The sequence below is a fragment of the Amblyomma mixtum genome, chromosome 3 (genome assembly GCF_055824585.1).
Source record: "Amblyomma mixtum isolate Tamu chromosome 3, ASM5582458v1, whole genome shotgun sequence".
In the NCBI taxonomy this organism is placed as follows: domain Eukaryota; kingdom Metazoa; phylum Arthropoda; class Arachnida; order Ixodida; family Ixodidae; genus Amblyomma; species Amblyomma mixtum.
In genome coordinates, this window is record NC_143014.1 from 45,251,069 (window position 1) to 45,271,254 (window position 20,186).

Sequence of the window (20,186 nt, forward strand, 5' to 3'; positions counted from 1 at the left end):
TGCATACTGGCAGGCATGCACAGTAACTCACGGAGATGTTCGTGCAAATAGAAAAAAAAGTGTAAAAGGGGGCACCGGCGGCGCTGGACTACTCTTTTTAGACGTTTATAAATTGGCAGTCTTAATATCCTCTTATTATGAACTTTAAAGTATGAGTGCTGACGCAATGGAGCATTACTGCAGTTTTGAAACGAGTGTCTGGCAAAGTATGTGCACGACGGCAAACTCTCTACCTGTGATTTTTAGTCACACAGCTCCCCTGAACATCAAATTTTACCTTGCCAAAGTGGATAAGTGCCCCGCACGAAGCTATATCGCAAAAAATAACGGCTAGAAACTGGCACCTTTCTTCCCTGATTTATGTAAATAAGAGTATTACGGCTTATATAAGCGCCGAGGAGGAGAAAATCACATTATCAAGAAGCGACAGATTAAGCGCTCGAAAAGTCCTGGGCACGGAGCACGAGACCGTCGAATTAGTTTGTATCGCGTTGCCCACTTTCAAATTCCGGCTTTCGATTACGAAACTTACGTGCGCTAGAGCTGGTGATTATTTCAGATATGATCGCCTCTCTACATCTGACACTTCGCTGACTAACGTTAATTTACTGCAGTCCCAGAACGGAAGCATACAGCAAGTAATGAAAGGCACGCAAGGTGTTACCCAGTGTACTACAGTGTGCGTGTGCTCACTTGGATTACCCGGGAATGTCATTTGCCGCCTCGCACGAATACGAAAACACGTTTTCTGACTCTCCGCCATGTTTTGTTCTTGCGACTACGCGCCTTTGATCATTCCTTTGCTTCTCACCACACCTCCATATTGACATCGCTACAAAGAATCATGCGTTACATATTTAAGCAGAAATGCGTTTCCACATGCACGCATGCATAACAAGCGTCATCAATACCAAGTTGCAGAACTACCTTCCTCGCCCCCTCCAAGTAGATTCCGCTGCACAAATAACCATCATATTACGTTTTTATTAAGTTACTGCTGGCCGACAAAAAAACAAAAACAAATGTGAGATAGCGAGAGAGAACGGGAGGCTAAGCGAAAACCCAATAGAACGGTAAAACTTGAGCCACGCGTAGACGCAGCGCACAACAAATGGCCCGGCCGGTTCGACGCTCAAAGAGAAAAAGGGTGAGGCAATAGCGTGAGGCAACGCGGGAGCCAGGCCGCATGGCTTCCGTGCGCCCGTTCGGGCCAGGCAGAGGGATGACAGAGGAGCTCTAGGAGGATGTCGACAGCCACTGGAACAAGACGGGGAGCGAATAAAAAGGCGGCCGGCCCATGAACGATGCGGTTCTATCACCGGCAGCGGCGTATGTCACCGCGGCGCTCTGCGGCAGCTTACTCAAACAGCGGGCCCTCGGTGCCTGCGCGCTGTGCATTGTCGTGCGGCACGGGGACACAAATGGATGCGGAACACGGCTCCGTCGGGAACCGAGGCACTTTGCGCCATTCGCAACTCATGCATAGCAAACAAGAGAGGGAGAGCGCGGCGATTCCCATGCAAATCCTTCGACACGCGGCGAAAAAAGCCCGGCGCGCCCCGACAGGTTCGAGTTTTGCTGGCTATAAGCCTTTCTCCTTATTCTTTCTTGCGTTCTTTCCTGCGTGCGCTGCGGCCAACAAACAAGCGGCACGACCGCGGAGGAGACGGCGACGCGGCGCCCCGTGTCGAGCAAATGAGACGCGCGCGCGCTTTCCCTGATTTCATTCCCGCAGAGAGCGCGTGGGACGCGGCCGCTGCCGAATCGACAGCGAAGGGTGGTAACTCATACGAACGCCAGCTCATTCGCTCGTTACTGAAAGATTGAGAGAGTCCGAATCAATTTCCCCAGCTTCCCGGGCTAGGAACGGAGGCAGAGCGGCCGGAATGCAAAACGGCACGGCTTCGGCGCGCGCCCTCTCTTATCTTGTGTGCGCTCGCGGAAAGCTGTGCCGGCAGTCTCGCTCTCGGGACCGGCGTGCTAATTCCATTAACACCGTGCCGATTTGCTACTCCGTGTCCGTCTCCATCCTCCCCCTCCTTGGCGTTTTTTTTGTCCGCTAATAGCCTTGTTAGGTGCCCGCCAAATGAGGGCGGGTCATAATTAAGCGACGCTCCCGGCGACACCGCGGCGTGGAAAACGAGCGCGCTGACGGAGGACGCCGCTGTGATGAGTGTGTGTGCGTGCGCGCAGCGTTACGAGAGCCCGTTTTGAGCGGGGTCCGCTTCCTGTCCCTCCCTCCGCAGATCGTTCCACCCCGAAGTGGCAGCGAGGCGCGAGCGCGTTTTTGCCAGTCCGCGTCACGAACAGGGCCAAGGTCATTCTCACGTTAATTGCGCCTAATGCGCGCCGCTCTTTGTCGACGCTGCGAGGCGAGAGAGGGCGCGTCGAACAGGTGCCGCCGAGGAGCGCCGAGGCCTCGAAGATTGCGCGCAGAGCGCTTTTGCTCACGCCGGAGCCCAATGCCGCAACGATGCCAGCCGCCAGCGAGATCAAGGGCTCGGCTGTTTTCATTCATCTCAGCGGTGAAAGAGTGAGGAGAAACAGTGGACAGAGGAAGAGAGGGCACTTTGCGGCGTTTTACGTGGTATGTGTTGTCAATCAGCAACTTAGAGAATGGTATCAACTGAAATTAAAATGTACGTTATCCGAAAGAACGAAATCTGACGGAGGCTTGTGGAGTTGTGAAAGAATTGTGGCAACCGGGAGGTTGCGCAAATTTAGCCGTGGTCGTCGGCGCGAACACAATGTTCAACGTGTTTCGGATGCATTTGGCCCGAAAGGATATTCATGTGCACTCGCAAAATTCTCAGGCCTGAGGTGTAGCTACAGTGGTACACATTTACTTTAATACCATGCTGAGATTTTTAATGAATACGGAAGCGCAAAAAGACAAGCACAGGTGGCGAAGGCTAGGCAGGACAAGCGCTTGTCCAGTGTGGCCTTCCTCAAGTGTGCTCGTCTCTTTGCTCTTCAGTATCCCTTATGAATTTATACCAACATGCCCAACTTTTGCCCTCCTTCCATGATGAGAGAAAGCTGGGTCTCTAACAATCAACACGTCGTTAGGGGCCCTGCCAAAATACACGCAGCCACGGCCCAATGTCACGTGACTGACTGCCACAATGGACCACCACGCATGAAAGCGGCTGCTCTGGGCCACTCAAGTTACACCCCGAAGAAGACACCGAAGCGGGCCCGAAACGCCCAGTCTTTCTTGTTGGCTAGAGTCGCTTTCACCCGTAATGATACCTCATGATAACCCTCTCGATAGCATTTAGAGCAAAGTGCTTCCCAGAAACTCAGTTGTTCCGCTTGCTCGCCATCTACTCGAAATTGAGGAGTCCTTCATGGGACGTCACCTGTAAGGCCACACTTGTATACCCTTTCACAACCATTGCGTGGGATCACCTGTTTGTTTGTTTGTTTGTTTGTTTGTTTATTGGGGCTTAACGTCCCAAAGCGACTGAGGCTATGAGAGACGCCGTAGTGAAGGGCTCCGGAAATTTCGACCACCTGGGGTTCTTTAACGTGCACTGACATCGCACAGCACACGGGCCTCTAGAATTTCGCCTTCAAGAAATTCAGCCGCCGCGGCCGGAATCGAACCCGCGTCTTTCGGGTCAGCAGCCGAGCGCCGTAACCACTGAGCCACCGCGGCGGGGCTGCGTGGGATCACCTAAGCTGTAGGCTGAGAACAGTAATTAAGAGACACATTCAAGCTAAAAACAGGTGCAAATGTCGTTACTATACGATGCCATGACGTAGGTAGCGATCGCTTACATGTGCTCCGTTCATACATGCAAAGTTTCTTGGCAAACGCCGTAGAAGGTAGAGTACCTTCAATTCACCGGCGACAGGCCACAAACACGGGTCAACTATCATTCCTCTGAGCTTAAGCATGTATGCTCGCTGCCGACGCGCCACAAGTGCAGAAAGCCTACCACCACAAGCTCAGTGCAAGCCCGGTTAGCCCCTGAGAGTAATAGAATTGACATGTCTGTCTATACCTCCGCTGTCGCGTCGAGATGGTGTGCCACATGCATGGTGGCAATCAGAACTGTGCAGACCGCTCTGAGCCACGTTCCATGCTTTGCACCCGGGAAGCCAACATAACCTGCTAAAGCGGCGTGATCGATGAACGAACGCGACATCATTCCGCTCCCAATGGGAAAGGACGCCACGCACTTCGCTACCCTTCCCGCACCGTCCCAGATTTTTACGGTGTTAAGCCTGATGCAGCGAGCGCTGTGGAAGTAGCTCTCTCTCTCACTTTTTAGGGACGCTAAAAAGGACGTTGCCTTCATAAAACGTCCGCTAGCATCCGCTTAAGCGCATCTCTGGGAAGACCATTGAAAGGTGAAGAATGAGCCTCAAAAGTAGTCCCAAATTGTTGTGGTTCGGAGGAATAGGAGAACTGGGTAAGTGGAAAAACTGACGTAATCACTGACAGTTTCACCTGAGATTAGAAAACACCCTAAGGCGCACGAGGAAGGATAAAGCGAGACTGAAAAATGAAACGAAAACACATAAAACGTGGGGTAAGGAAGAAGATGGCGACGCCAGACCGAAAGCCCGGCGTGGGCCGGTGCGATCGGCGACCGAAGGCCGAACTCATTCGCGGGAAGGACTCCGGAGAGGGCCTTAATAAAGACCGGACTCGAGTCAGGCGCAGCGCAAGCTCTTGATTTACAACAAGCGGCCCCAATGGCGCGGCCTGTCCCAAGCCAACGGTGCTCGGGCGCCAATGGCGGCCTGCCCGCGCGTAATTGCAGCGGGACCCCATTCATTTCGGCGCCAGCGCAGGCCGAGAGCCGGGGTCAAATAGGCGGCCGAATATTGCCAGCCGGGCTATCTTTCATGCGACCCCCATTGCAGCGTCAAATTCCGCACACGGAAAAGAACGCCCTCTCCCCAAAACTTTCTTCTTCTTCCCTACCAAAAGTTTTGCAGCTTATTTTCATTGCCTTATCGCTCGATACGGGCTCGCATCATTCTCCCGTCTTAGCGTGACAAAGAAGGATGGGTGAAAGAGAGCGTGTGCGTTGCTATGAAAAGGAAGGGGGCAGAATGTATGAGTAACGCGAAACTGTGGAGACTTGCGCGAACTCTCTCGCCACGAAGTCAAAGGATAGCCTTTCGAGGCGCAGCTTGTCAGCCGACCGTTAACGAAGACTTCGACTTCGACACGTCGCAGGCTTGTCTATTTCAAGCGCATTTCTGGCGTCGCTACAGAAGATCGTTCAAAACGACATCATGAGCCGGCAGACGCCCAGAAATGCACCGTCTCAGGAGGAAGTAATGATCAGGTCACATGTGCGCTGAATAGCTGCTCGTTACGCATGCGGACTTTCCAGACTCCGGAAGTGAGCTCAAGGCGTACCGACCGACCATTGAAGTAATATCCGCTTGCCTCGCGTCAAGATCAGTCAAGAGCCTTCTATGGTTAAATTAAAACGCTATTCGTAGCGAGAACATATTGGCCACCTCTGCGCCCAAATTTCGGCTTTAAAGTTTGCAAGCGCACGGTACTTAGTGCTGCAGTCCTTTGCTTCTCAAGGAGAAGAACGCCTGTTCAGGCAAAATATCCTAAAATATCAGCTGACACATGGATATCTCGAGCAGGTACTTGGTAATTCTAAGCATTTCGCAAGCTTTGTTGGAAAGAGAAAAGGAGCACGGAATAGTTCTTCAGTTCAACTGGCTGTATTTTAAATGACACCACAGATAAAAGACTAAGAAAATATTAGTCAGAACACTATTGTACACAGTAACAATTAAATCAAACGTTTTTTTTTTCTTGCCGCTGAATGCAATAGAGAAATGCTTAGAAACATGCATGGCTAGGACTCAGATGGATTATAGAAACAAAGAAATGGCCCCAGCACATACTCTGAAAAATTGGACGGCGGTCATTCGTCAGTACAGAGGGCAAAAACACTTGGTCTAGAACGCCCAAGCTGCGTGCCGCTCGGACAGCGAAAGCAGCAGTCGAAGCTGCGGTGTTCGGAAAGTTAAGCAAAGCCAATGCCCTTGTAAAAAAAGAGCGAAAAAAGCAAGGACGACGGAAGGGCACACTTACGTCTTATCCGTGAGTGCGCATATGCGTTGTCCTCGTTTTTCTCGCGCTGTTTCCTCAAGTTCAACATAACTAGCCCCTAACCAGAAGTTTATTATTCAAGACAATGCAGTTCTGAGGGAGCAGCTGCACATGCTCACATCCGGACACTTTCGAGCCAGGTGTTACGGCTAGATGTCGCGTGTGCAATCCGGAACACATCCAGGGCACGCAGCCAAGGCGTTCTACACAAGTGTTGTGCCCTCTATATTGCTTTGAGAAATTTTTTCACAGAGAAGCGTTCCAGTCCTGTACATGCTCCTTGTCTTCCAGTTTGTGTGTTGGTCGCTCAACCGTAAAGTTAGCTTCATGTAAAGACAGAATGCTGGTATTACACCTTAAGTTTCGCGAAATATTTCAGTTCGAAATTATTTGCGCACTCATGCTGTATCCTTCGTCTGCTCGCGTCTTCAAGCGCTGCAAATTTCGTCATTTGCAGCACTCGGCAAAAAGAAAAAAAAAGAAGAACCAACGAACGAGCCACTTCCCGCCGCGGTGGCTCAGTGGTTACGGCTCTCGGCTGCTGACCCGAAAGACGCGGGTTCGATCCCGGCTGCGGCTGCTGAATTTCGATGAAGGCGAAATTCTAGAGGCCCGTGTACTGTGCGATGCCAGTGCACGTTAAAGAACCCCAGGTGGTCGAAATTTCCGGAGTCCTTCACTACGGCGTCCCTCATAGCCTGAGTCGCTTTGGGACGTTAAACTCCAATAAACCAAACCAAACCAAACCAAACCAAACCAAAACCAAACGAGCCACTTGTAGAGGGCTGCTTTAAATGAGACGTAAAAAAAAAATACGGCGGCGCTTAATTATTAATATGCGATGGCAATGCGTCAGCATTAGGCCTTCTTCTTGCTTTTATTGCTCAGATTTATTACCGTCTCTTAATATTTTCTTACATATTTTATATGTATTTTTTTGCTCGACTTCGCTGAGCGAACTGCTGAGCAACTGTGCTGTGCTCTTTGCTGAGTCATTCGCAGTCAGTTTTATTTTTGTTGCCATGCTTAGTCATTTCAATCTTTGCTGAGTCATTCTTAGTCATTACAAGCCCATATCAATTTTACAGAGTCATTTATTGGGGCGTTCTTCACGTGGCAGCCACCTTCCGCCCGCTCCTTGTTCTCCTCTACAAGTGGAGAGGGGGAGACCTTCCTCTCCCTACTTGGCCGCCTGCCAACAGTGGCAGATGGATCTTCCGTGTACCAACCGTCCACTACACCGCTGGACGACGCCGGGCACTTTTAACGCGACAGTGGTAAGAGTACGGAGTCGCAGAAAAGTCGGTGTGGTTGGCCGCGAGCGGAAAATCCACGAAAAATCCCGAGAGAAGCAATCCAGGTAGGCCACCTAGGTCACGTAATATTGTGACGTCGTCACAACCTGCCCACCGGATTGCGAGCAAACTGCCCACCATAGCAGGTGGCGGTTAAGTTTACGACTGGTCGCGACAGGTTGTTCGGGAAGAGCAACAAGTGTCATCTCGGTGTCAGTCGACGGGTACCTTTCGAGAAATATAAACTATCAAGAAGTGCCACAGAGGAGAGTAGCCGCTGACGAAAGAAAAGGAATTCGAAGCGGTACCCTACATCCACCAGGCCTCGCATAGCATCAAGACGGCTGGCATGAGACGTGGCATTGTGTTTCCAGCCCCTTTAACTTTCTTCTCCGCTCATCCGACCAAGCCGCCAGGCGATGGCAGCACCAAAGATCACACCAAGCTCTCTAGTCGTGCAACTGCGGCCGTATATTCTTTTGTTCTGACTTGCCGTAAGGCATAAGTCATCGATAAGTTTTCAGTGATGAGTGAAGGAAGCACCGCACACTTCATTTAAGTAAAATGTGAAGCCACGTACCTGCAACGTACACCCCCCTCCCTTTAATGACTCAGGATAACAGGCCTTGGCGGAAGCCAGTTTGGGAGCGTTATTCTACGAGTGTTTGAGAAAAAGAACCTTGGTGGTGGCTGTATCAATTTAAGCTCATTGGCGATTACCGAGAAAGAATATCAGTATTTTAACCGGTCTTCTGTAATCTACACCTGTGAATCATATGGATGGGTACCCCAACATGATAAGTACGCAAAAACGCACAAGGGGTCAGCTGGACACAGCTCAAAAACATCAACTGAAGTTTTCTTAACACGTTACAACAAAACACCAGAATTAGAATAACGTTGATGCGCATGTGTTAAAACGGCTTTTTCCCCCCTCATTCTTATAACAATACACTGACACACCGCAATATAGTCATGGAAGTGTTTTACAGCGGCAGTTTTGAGTGTTTTAAACCCCGTAGTCTTCGTCTCAGTGATGTCCGCGTCACGAGCGGCTGCGAGGGGAGGCACATACCCGAGATGACCAGCGCGCGCCAGCATATAGTGCTACCGAAAATTTTAGACCCAAAGCAAACCAGCTTCATAAATACTGGTTTGTCGCAGCATACATGCGGCTGAAGATGCACCTCATAAAAGTTTCTGCATCAGTGTTTATATTCTTTAGGTCTGCTTTATGTGCTTTGAATACATATAAGGCCCATCTCATTACCTCTTTGTCACCAAATCTACATGTGAAACAAAGCGTGACAAGTCGTGGAAATACGCTCATTAGCGCTAGCGATGAAAGCAAAATGGCATGCATTTTCTCCCAGATCGGTTCTAGGATCTCTGATTTTCATCTAGCATGTATTGGTGCCATCAGCAGTGGTCAGGGACTACCACGAACGACGGCCAGAAAAAAAAAAAGAAACGGTGATCTCCGGAAAGAACGTCCCGCAGAACTCTGACCACGAACGTGAGCTCGGCTCAGAGTCGGGCGGCATCTCGTGATTTTATCGCGAACGCAGCGGGAAGAGCCCGACGCCAACCCGGGTCTCGACGCACACCGGGCGGGCCGACGAGACGCCGCCGGTGCAAGCCCTGGGCTGCTCGTTTCCCGGTTGTTTGGGGCCTCCCAAAGGCGGCCGAGTCCGGGAGCCAAATTTTTCGAAAGGCAAGCCGCGCTTCCGATCGGAAGCACTCAATCAGGCTTGGCCACGCAAAAGGGCTGCCGACGCCGGGGCGCGGTGACGGCCACGCGAATCAATACGGCACCGAGCCCGGCGCCAGCCGTCGGCGCGTTCTACGCCGGCCCCGGAAACTGGCAGGAATAATCACTTTAGGAAAGGCCTCAATCGCTGCTCTCAACAAGGGCGGCCCCGCTGAAAGGAAGCGCCGAGTCCCGGCTGTCAGCGCAGCGCCATTCAGGGCGCTCAGCACGCGCCTCAAAGCCGCCCGGAACGCCGGCGGCGGCGCGAGCCACTCTCCCCCGGGTTTGGACTCGAGTGCTCTGCTTGGGAGAGGAGGGTAGGAGCGCCCGTTCCGGCCAGGCCGCCGGGCAAACGGCGACCGGTTGAGCTTGCTCAGAAGTCAACGACGGGTGCTCATTCAGTGGGAAGGGCGCGAGTTAAGTTTTAGCCCGTTAGTGTCACTCCTACAGTGTGCAGACGAATCCGGTGGCGTTTGCGTGCCCGCTCCTTTTACCGCTGAAAGCACAACGGAGCACCGGCGAACTGGGGAACACGGCAGGGCTCGAACAAAGCGACGGCGGTAACAATGATGGGACATTTCGGCGCTCATCTAATCACGACTTTGTCCAAACCCTATAAACGTCGGAAAATTATGCCTACAGCGCCGGTCAGGCACCGACAGGAGAGTGTGCAGCGACTACGGCTCATGAGCTCAGCATGCGTGACTTGTTTACGGGCGCTGGATGTGTGCGCAGGTATGCCAGAGCTATGCAGGGGCCGCCTGCAAGTCTGCTCTCTGTTTCGCGGCAACAGGCTCACGATGAAGCCAGCTTGTTTCCCAGTTACTCAGTGCCCCCACTATCGAGCACCGTCACCGACACGTGGCTTGTCTGCGCGAATGCAGACCAAGCCTCTCTATGCCGTTCGGCCCTTTCTGTACCCTGCGACAACGTCAGGAAGCGTCGGAGGAAATCGTGACAACGTTGCTCCTTCTCAAAGAACCGCGCGTTTGGTTATAAGCCGGACAACTCGCACGCATTACACAACATCTATTTTAAATACAAGCAAGGACTGTTCAACCCATTCATCTCCTTTACAGCCGCGTTAGCGCGATGTGCACAGCTGAGCCAAGGCAAAGGGTCTTCTCGATATTGCACACGCGACATTCGGTCAGAGCACGACCGAAGACGTCCCCTGTATATTTACTGTGTGCGGTCAGTTGAAGGGGTAAATGTTTGTCACGATTTTGAGGCCTCGACGGCAGCTAGCCAGATCAACATATTTCGCAACAGCGATTTTACGTGTCCCGCTGTAAGGAAATGCTTTACAAAAGTGGGAAGCGGTTTGTCGGAAACAGGGCCTTATTTACGCCGATTGCCTTGACGATGCTTTGCTAACATGTAGTTCGGGATCGCATGGCCCCCATGCACCGTGGTAGCGTTTCAGCACGCGCAAGTTGGGCGCAACCGACTGAGTTAATTTTTCAAATGAACGGAATGCCCTCACGTCTCAAGTTCAGGTCTTAAGACTTAGAGCTTGAATGAAGAGGGAACGTTGCACCAGGCCGAGCTATATACTTTAGCGCGTCCTCCGTTCAGCGATGTATGGCGCGGCAAAATTGTTAGCATGAACAGGTTTGACGAGTATTTTCCTCCTTTCCTTACGTAACTGTCATTAGAGGTCTTCGATTTCATTGTTCAGGGCTGCATTCCCCACCTTTTCTTCAATCAACTTCGTTAATTGCACTGCCTCGCGACCGCACTCGGGAGAAACGAAGAGGTTGCTTGAAATAACTTCTCTTCGTCCACGCGTCCTCGTTTACGCTTACGCAACAGCCCGGTCAGCGCGTCTAACATTTTTCATTGTATTCGCTTGAAAGCGAGGCCTTTCCCAGTCCGGTAGCTCGTTGTTGCGTAGGGGGGGGGGGGGGGGGGGGTCGTTTTTTTTTTTTTGCACTCAGTGGTAGTTGCGAAGAAGCGTACTCGCCGGTCGGCGCCGATAAAAACGAACGACTCACTTCGGGAAATTTAACTTTTGCCGAAGCCGACGTGATCCGATTAGGCAGCCACTTGGATCAAAAGCGCTACACTCTGCGCGCTTATCTCACGCTGCCCAAACACTCGATCCGATTAAGAAGGCGCCGCGCAAATCAATTTATAGGGAGGTTAGCATATCTCTGGAGCCGAGGATTTGTCCCAGTCGTGTTTACTCTTTGCTATCGTTTACACAGAGCAACAGTCGTCGGCAGTAAAGCAATGCGCCATGGAAGTAACGGAGACGTCTGTTGGTGGAAACACAGTGCGAAAAACATAGCACGACTTGTATGAAGCTTTGTGCAGCGGCTTCGAATACATTGCAATGGGCAGACCGGTTAACCCCACAGCAGTTCACAACCTGCTTTACTGTGATGCGTTTTTTAGCATTGTTGCAGTGTGCTCAAGTCCTTGTCACCCGCACCAGCAGCCAACGTTACTTGTAAAGTTCACCTCTTAATTGAAGATATACTAGCGACTTCTTGCGGAACTCACTGATACGGGAGGGAGGTCAAAAAGCTGGTTTCTTTCTTCAATCTTTGTCAGTGGAAATCGAACTCCGCCCTTTAATCTGTGAGCGAGGTTTGGGTTTGCTGGAGAAAGCCTTAAGACATCACTGGTGCGGAGATACAAATCCTCTGGACGGTCGCTTGCACAGAGTTATTACATGAATTAACATGTAGCCTAATTTAGCATCTTTTCAGTAGAGTTGTAATGTGCAGCGAAAAGAAAAGAAAGTCTTCAATTGCTAGAATATATCGCCCTTTCTAAAAAAAAAAAAAAATCACGAAAGGTGAGAGACAGAAAACTATTTCTGCGTATCCACTAAAGTACACCCACATTATTAACAACGGGAGCCACGAAAAACATAGTTTCTCGTGCAGATTATGGCTAGAGTTCAGAATCGAAACGTCAGCTGTGTGGACAACCTAAGTAGTTCACATCTTGATTTCAAGATACGCGCCCACGCAGCAAGACAAGAAGGAACCTGCTGTAGATACGTCACAGCCACGGGACTTTTAATGAGGTCTATTTTTGTTTACTTACATATACTTGCTTAGAAATTCATTTGTTTTCCAACATTTCTATAACTAAACGAGCGCGCAGGGCTCCCTGGCAAAGTTACCTCGAAACAAACCCTTTTAGCAGGAAGTGGTTCTGAAAACAGTGCTCCACTTTTCTAGGAATACCTATTGAAAAGAACAGAACTTCGATCTCGGCCCGTGGGTGCTTTCATCCGTAATATACCGAATTTGAGGGTTACGCAAACTTTACATCCGAGCCTGAATGATTCCATCGTGTAATCTGCATTGGCACCCAACCGGGAGTAGCCCGGAAACGGTTAGCATGCGGGGCGAGCTCGTGCGAAAACAGCGAGGCTCAGCCGCGGGCGCACATTTTGAACCTCTTATCGTGATTCGCGTCCCCGCTCTATACAGCGGCTCCTTCCTTTATTCCGCATCGCCGCATTCCCGAGCAAACAGAGGGCTAGCCTGGTCGTCGCGCTTAACTTCGCCGTTCATTGTTTTTCTTCGCACTGTTTTTCCTCGGTCGCCAAGTATCCGCACCGGAAATCGCGGACGTTAGACGATGTTTTCTCTCTTTGGCGCGCTCCGGTCGGCAAAAAATAAGATGCAATAGGAAAACATGCGGACAGCTCTGGCTGGCGGTGCAGTGCACGCGCAGGAGAAAAAGTAGAAAAGAAGCGCATACACTAGAGGATGTGAATGGAAGGAGAAATAAAAAAACAAAAACAAAACAACGAAGCGGGTGGATGGACCGAGGTTCTCCTCACTGGCCCGGAATCGCAAACGTTTCCATAGTGTAAAAATGTTTGCCGAAGCCACGCGCTGTCCGCTTTTCTGCGAAGCTGCTTATGTTAATTCCGTTCTGTTGGAAGAGACTCTGGCTGCTTTCTACGGTTTCCTTCGTCCCCCCCCCCCCCCCCCCCCCCCCCTTTTCCCAAGGGAAGTCTCGCCGTGAGAGGATGCCCAATCTGCATAATGGCTCCCCGCCTTTCAGCGGAGACAAGTCTCGCTGCTGTTCCTGCCCGTCGCGTGTCTTGTCTTCGGCCGCGTACTCTTTGTGTTTGTTCTTTCTAATTGCTCGACTTTAGGCGGCCTACAAGACGCACTTCTGCAATCGGGCCAGCGTTCCCAGGATCAATTCCCAATTCCCCGTCATAAGAAGCCGGAAAGCCGAAGAGGCAAAATTAACTAACAGGAATGTGCGTTGCCATATCCGTTGCGTCTGCTTACGATGTGTGGACAGGATGGGAACAATTAAAACTTTAATCTTCACTGTCTTTTTTGGTTTCCTTGTTTTTGCCCGAAAAAGTTTCATTGTAATGGCTAAGTAAAGAGAAAGCGCACCAGCCATAAAACGTCTAGTTAAATAAAGCCCACTCAGCAAAATACACTGGTGAATCTCGACGCTTTGTCGCGTTGGGAGGTAACCCTCAAGAGGTATCCGATCAGCTGCAAATTCAGTCCAAAGCTATTAAAGAAGCACTATGGGGCAGCATTAAATCTCCATTGTGTTCAGCAAAAGAAATTGACTTCTGTATAACTACTTTTTATGCAGGAACCCTGCAGCGCATACGGTTCGGTTATAGCTCGCATCAGCGCTTACAGAAATTAAAGCAGCTAAACTTTTCCATTAACATAAGCAGCGTAGCTTAGGAGAAAAAGAAATACATTTTTCTCGAGAACGATTGTGGCGATTTGACGAACGCAGGCCGAAAGTTAATGCCGACGGCGTCTAGGTGTGCCGAATATTTAATGTCCTATTTTTGCCGGGAAAACTTAGCCCGCGGACACTCCCTGCATTACGAAAACGGAGATAAAGCGACATCGCCGCGCGGAGAAATTAGAATTGATGCGCGCTACTATGCATGCGGTGCACGCGCGAACAAATGAACATGCCTCTTGCGTCGGTTTCCCTGGGCTCCACGCGCGCAAGCAAGCCTCGAGTTGCGCTTTCTCTGGCGCGGCGCAGGGAGGTGGCGACATGCATGAGGAAAGATGCCATCGGATGTTAAGCGTTAATTCTTCACCCAACACCTTTTTTTTTTTTTACGCCAAGCTTGATGAATCCCTGATTACCGCTCTCTTTCGGCATCGTTAGTGCAGCATCGTCCGACGCGGAATTGCTGCTCTCTTCGTAGTCGAGCTCAAAGTCGACTGCACTGCCATGGCCTGATCCATTGTCTCTTGCGCCGACGCTTTGCACTTGGTGCAAAGACAGCTACGGCCTAGCCACACCCTGTTAAAAATTGCAAGGATCCCATCGACGGCCGTTGCGTCACCGGGACGATCGTGTGCGGCGCAAAGCGGTGGCTCGCCGCGCGGGCTCTAACCGAAAGAATGAGGCCCGTCAGAGGAGCGCCGGGCCCTGATTTGTCAACTGCAAAGAGCGAGCGGGCGGCGCAAGGCTTGGCGATTGTTAGCGGATAATTTTGGGCCGCGGTTACTACACACATGCACGGGTGCGTCGGCGCCGATAATCGGGGCCCAACGTGTTGTCGCACGACCCGGTGAAGGGCGTCGGGAAGCGCCCGCGGGTTCGATCGAGAACGTCCACCGACGGCTCTCGCAATAGGCGGCGTGATCTACACTCCGATGACCAGGAGCTTCAGAGAAGACCAATGCGAGCGTCAGACACCGCTTGTGAAAACTTTAGGAGAAAAGTGCCCTGGCCGCCTTAATTAACCTGACGATATGCGATTAGGTGGGGCTTCACTGCCAACGGTCTCACCCCCGTTTCACCCAACTCACGACCGTGCTTTCTGTATTTAACGCGAGAGCCTTAGTACCCCCTGTCAGAAAAAAAATTGCCCGGCGACAGAGACCGTTTGAAGCTTCGCAGCCAGAGAACGCGATGGAATGTGGCGCCTCCAAAATGGGTCACGTGACCTTGCGACCTCATCACAACTTGCCCACCCTGGCAGATGGACAATTAACAATTGGTCACGAGAGGCTGCTCGGGAAGAACAATCTGGGTCCCACAATCCCCACCAGGCGGCAGCACCTGCCATCGCAGGGCAGTGGCGCATCGCTTAACCGCTGCACCACTGCGCCGGGAGGGGCATGAGGACTTCCCAGGGATCTATGAGTGTAAAGTAGAGGATGACCAGTACACCATACATGGACACTAACCCATTAACGCTATCGCTTCATACCCTTAAGCCGGAGATTAAGTGCCCCCTCCATTTTGTTTCAAATAGCTCAGCACTTTCGCTCTCATTCACAGCTGCTCTGAATCACAGTCAGCGAGCAGCTTTCCGAAGTCAGGCGGGAATAAGCACTCTCACTTGAGTCGAAACGCGTTGGCTTTGAGATATTTGAGCGATTTGAAAAAGAAGTGCTGTGGTTATTATTTGATCACACAGCTTCTCTTTCTGCGTGGGAGACAACGGCATCATGCTCGAAACTAGGTCACTGCTATGGTTGTCGGAATATCTCGCATGAAATAAAAGCGCTCACTCGTGCACGCGCACGCAGGCGCACGCCTACGCACACGTATCCGGAGTGCCCCACTTTCCTGGGCTTTCGCCTCGCCTTATCCCCAGTGTTGCTCGTTTTCCACCAGGAACGCAAGAACTTCCTGTTCACAGCGGCCGGGGTACGCAACTCTGATCCAAGAATTTAAAGCAGATGAGCCGAGGAGGCGCTGAAGCAGTTTCACAAGAATTCGGGGCGCAATAAAAGAAAATACATACACATAGCATCATCGGTATCTGCACGCAAAGATTGCCGCTGGCCGTAAAATATTCACCGGGGGTGGGTGGGCCCGCTCGCTACCCCACGCTGCTCCAGCGTGGTGGCGCGTGAATAGCCCTAGTCGGCACATCGTCTCAGAGGTGCGCCGCCTCTTCGCCACTTGGTAAGATGAGGAGGGCCAGCGCTCGGACCGGTCCACAATTATTTATGCCACGCAGCGGCAAAGAGATTTCTCTTACGGCGTGGAGAGGGACAGAAGGTCAAAGGAAAACAGCGCCTTTGATCTGACTGCTTTCCGCGCCAATGGACATGACTGCTCGCGCGCGAGCCCTCGGAACACGGGCCGAGAATCGAATAGTGCGAAGTCGTCAGCTCTTCCGCTTAGTTAGGTCTTATAACAATATCGCCAAATGGCAAAAGTACCGAGCAAGAGTCTAACTCGGAGTGAGAAACTTTGCGTCAATGGATACATTAGTGGACCCACATAAAAAAAGAGGGGAAAAAATTGGCAGAGGCTCAGCTTGGTTAAGCCCGGAAATTGCGAAAGCAACTTCATCCGTTTCTTCAGCCCGTATTCGCCGTGTCTACCGCCGCTCTGCGCCGACGGCACGAGCTGGAGCCCTGTTTATACAACCGGTATGACGTCACTCCGACTGCAGCGCTCCTAGCGGGAGAAGCGAGAGGCTCACCGCCCGCCGTGTCTACCGCCACTCTCCGCCGACGGCACAAGTTGGGGCCCTTCTCTTCCACAGATGGTGTGACGTCACTCCTACCGCAGCGCCTCTAGTGGGAGAAGCGAGAGGCTCACCGCCCGCCGTGTCTACCGCCGCTCTACGCTGACGAGCCGAGCCGGGGCGGGGCCCTTTTCTTCCACAGATGGTGTGACGTCACTCCTACCGCAGCGCCTCTAGTGGAAGAAGCGAGAGGCTCACCGCCCGCCGTGTCTACCGCCGCGCTACACTGACGAGCCGAGCTGGGGTCCTGGTTTTTCGCAGCTAGTATGACGTCACGTCTAAGGTCACGCTAAAGGTCAAACGTGTCCACCGCCGCGCTACGCTGAAGGGCTCAAACTGTGAGCATTATTGCTTTCGCAATAAAAACTTCCACGTACGGCTTGTCGAAAGTACAGAGATCAAGGGATTTGCTTCTGGGCCATGCTGTGTGGCTCGTTACGCATCGCCAGCAATACCTTGGGAAGTGAGACGAACTCACCCTCTCCCCTCCAAAAGTTTGGAATTACACAGGATGCTACAAAAAACCTCACTGTAAGGCTTAGAATCAAACTAATTTGACTCGTTACTTATGACGAAGGCTGTACATATGTACATACAGCGCGAAGCTGTGGGTGATTAGAATGCCGTAGAACGCCTAAGTCGCATTGATTCGCCTCAGGGAAAGGTACAGACGTTGTTTTTCATATCTTTATGTTAACACGTGCCTTCTACAGCACGTAAAACAGTCAGAGTTTCCATCACGCGCACACGGCTCGTTTTCCTGTTGAATTTCTTGTGGCAAGAAATCATGTAGCAATCAGGAGCCGATATTTCACCGTCATGAATTTACTTTTAATTCTTCTCGCCGTTCACGCTCGACTGCTGTTCGCTTCCAGCGCATCTTTTGCCGACATCCCTTGTTTACGTAAAGTTACTTCTTTTATTTCTTAAATGTGCTGCTTTACTTGCGATCTTTCTTTCGCTTTCCTCAGCCATAAAAGGATGGCCAGAGAACTGCTTCTCACAGCAAGGCTAACGTGTCAACTTGACCACACAGACACAGCCAGAGCTATTAGAGGCGAAGTGAATTAGGAAGAGTAAAATTAAAGGACATATAAGGAGGCACGGATAGAAAACAAGCAACTTTACGACAGGTGCCGCGCTGGCACCTAAGACTCTTAAGAAAGCAAACTAAAGTTTAGCGTGCCGAAGAACTTACGATCATAGAAAGTTCTGAAAAGTCCAAGCAGACGCGTGCCTTTTTCTCTTTTCGCCTTTACTTTCGCACTATTGCACATGCAGCCGCCTTCGCCACTGCACAGTTGGCTGCCGCTGCCAGGCGCGTTTCGTCTTGGGTGTCGCGCTAAGCGTTTCGTCGAAAGCCTCAGCCTTCCCGGCCACGCCAAGACCAGCGACCAAAGTGCCGTGCTCGGTCGCAGTGCTGTCTCGTCCTTCGTCCTTGGAGTCTACTTTGCGGAATTAAATCGCCAGATACCTCGAGACGCTGCGATAAGGTAACGCGGGTACTGACCAGCACGACCCTCCCAATAGAAGCCCGGGACAAGGAGGAGCAGAGGCCGGCTTCGCTTTACGAAACCGTCGGAGAAGTCGGCGCCTGCAGAGGAAAGAAGGAGTGAACGACGACGGAAACGTCACAAGAAGCGGAGAAGCGCCGGCCACTCGAGGAGCGGTGAAACTTTGATGAAGCGGAGCTACGCGACGGCCTGAAAAGAGCGTGCGTCACAGGACCTCTCCCTACAGACAGTGACGGCCACAGCGGCGAAAGTCGCGCCTTCAGGGTGAACGCGAGCAGAGGGACGCAAAAGCGAAGGCGGCGAGTGTGGACAGAGAGGTATAGACGCGTCTCTGTATTATGCACGGTAAGCGCACCTTAAGTCTCTTCGAAAAGGATTTGCAGCTGCAACGGCGCCGCTGAATTTTATACGCTAAGAACTTCCCAGCGCATACCCGCGCGCGCCGTTCCACGTGCTCGGACCACGTTCGATGCTTGCTTCGCGAATTTGTCTTCTTATTGCCTGCGCGCTCATCTGATGCCGCCAATTTCTTCTTGGTTTCCGTTTGGGGCTCGGTCTGTATATTTATCGCTGATAGGTTACAAGGTCCTACCATCCTGCTCTTAACTGCGCTGGACGAGTTGTCCAGTGCGTGTTCGCCTGCAGCGGTATCAATGGCAACGGCGTTCGAGCGCGAGGTTTCGGGTTTAAATCCGGGCCGCGGAAAGCGCGTAGCAGTGGGCGCACAGTTCAGGAACTTGTGAGTACTGAGATTTTAGAGCGCAGTAAAAAGCCCCACACATCGGAATTCACTCGGGGTTCTCGTTTCAGAGCTGAACAACGATGCGGACGCAAGACAAAAAAAAAAAAAAAACTCCGCACTGGCGCAAAACTACCATCATCATAATCTGAACAACTGCAAGAATCGTAATCATGCGCTTGCAATAATCTGCTAAGATGGGGAAGGCTAGAGATGATGCACGCGGGCCAGCGGCAAAAATAATTTTTTTTTTTTTCGCGGTTAAACAGTGCGCGGCGGAATACCGCGGAATCCCGGATCGACGATCACCAAACCGTGCGTACTGCCGTCAACGCCGCCATTCGCCCGCGGGCACAGCTGGCCCAATAACCACTCTGCTCCGGAGGTTCCCGTTCTGCTGTCAACGCTTCTGTCGTCAACTCCACGTGACACTGCCGCATTCATTTCTTCTCTTCCCGAGCTTTATTGTTCCTGGGGAGACCCTCGAAGCCCGTTCCGCTGCTCAGTCCGGTGGTGGGCGTCGGCGGCCACCAACCACTCCGGGCACCTTAATTGACTGCGATCCATCACCTCGGCGCTGCATCGAACAGCGGGACCGGGTTGAACGTCGCGACGAAACAGCCTCGGCTCGAATCGACCGGCGGCCGCCCCCTGGCCTTTTTATCGGCGGCCGTCGCTGTCAGCTGCGAACGATTGCGGCCGACCGCAGATGCGCGCTGCATGGGAAGAAGAGGCGCGCGCACCGCCCCGACGACGACTTTCAGCCGCGCCGGCGGCGAAATGGGGACGGCTCCATTGGCGGCTGCTGCGTCGCCCTTTCCTTTATTGCCCGACTCCCCGACCGCGGCGGGGCTGCGCGAGCCACCTGTCTCGGGCTGACGCGTTGCTCGCATGCCAAGTCGAGGCAGTTTGGCAAAGATTAATAGCGCTTCTGGCTGAAGTGCTCTTGAGCTTTGCTCCCGGTGGCAGGGAAGACGAACGCGGAAAAACGCGCACTGCCCGCCTGCGCCTCCCCCCGTTCTTCTTTCCCCTTCTCCCCTCCCTCCTTTTTTTTTCTTTCCGTACCGACCTCCTAGATCTCGTGGTCGTCGTGCGCTCAAAATGACGTCATGACATTGCAAGGTTTCATAGCCAATTGCCATCGCTCACGTGACCAAAGGGTAATGTGAGTGAGCCCCCAGCATTTACTTTTAAAATTCTGCCCTCCTTATCATCACAGCTCTCAATCTCATGCCACTTGAGGGCGCGTGATTTTTTTTAGGCGAGCGTAACGAATATATGCACTCAAAATCAGCGTCAGTAAAAAGCAGCAGCGTGCTT

At 51.9% G+C, this 20,186-nt stretch overlaps 1 protein-coding gene across 1 annotated transcript in view; it reads right to left on the bottom strand.

Annotated features, from left to right (window-relative positions):
• Positions 1-20,186, bottom strand: part of LOC149350010 (Kv channel-interacting protein 4-like) — a 425,036-nt gene that overhangs the window by 99,614 nt on the left and 305,236 nt on the right. The gene's annotated exons all lie outside the window — the stretch shown is intronic.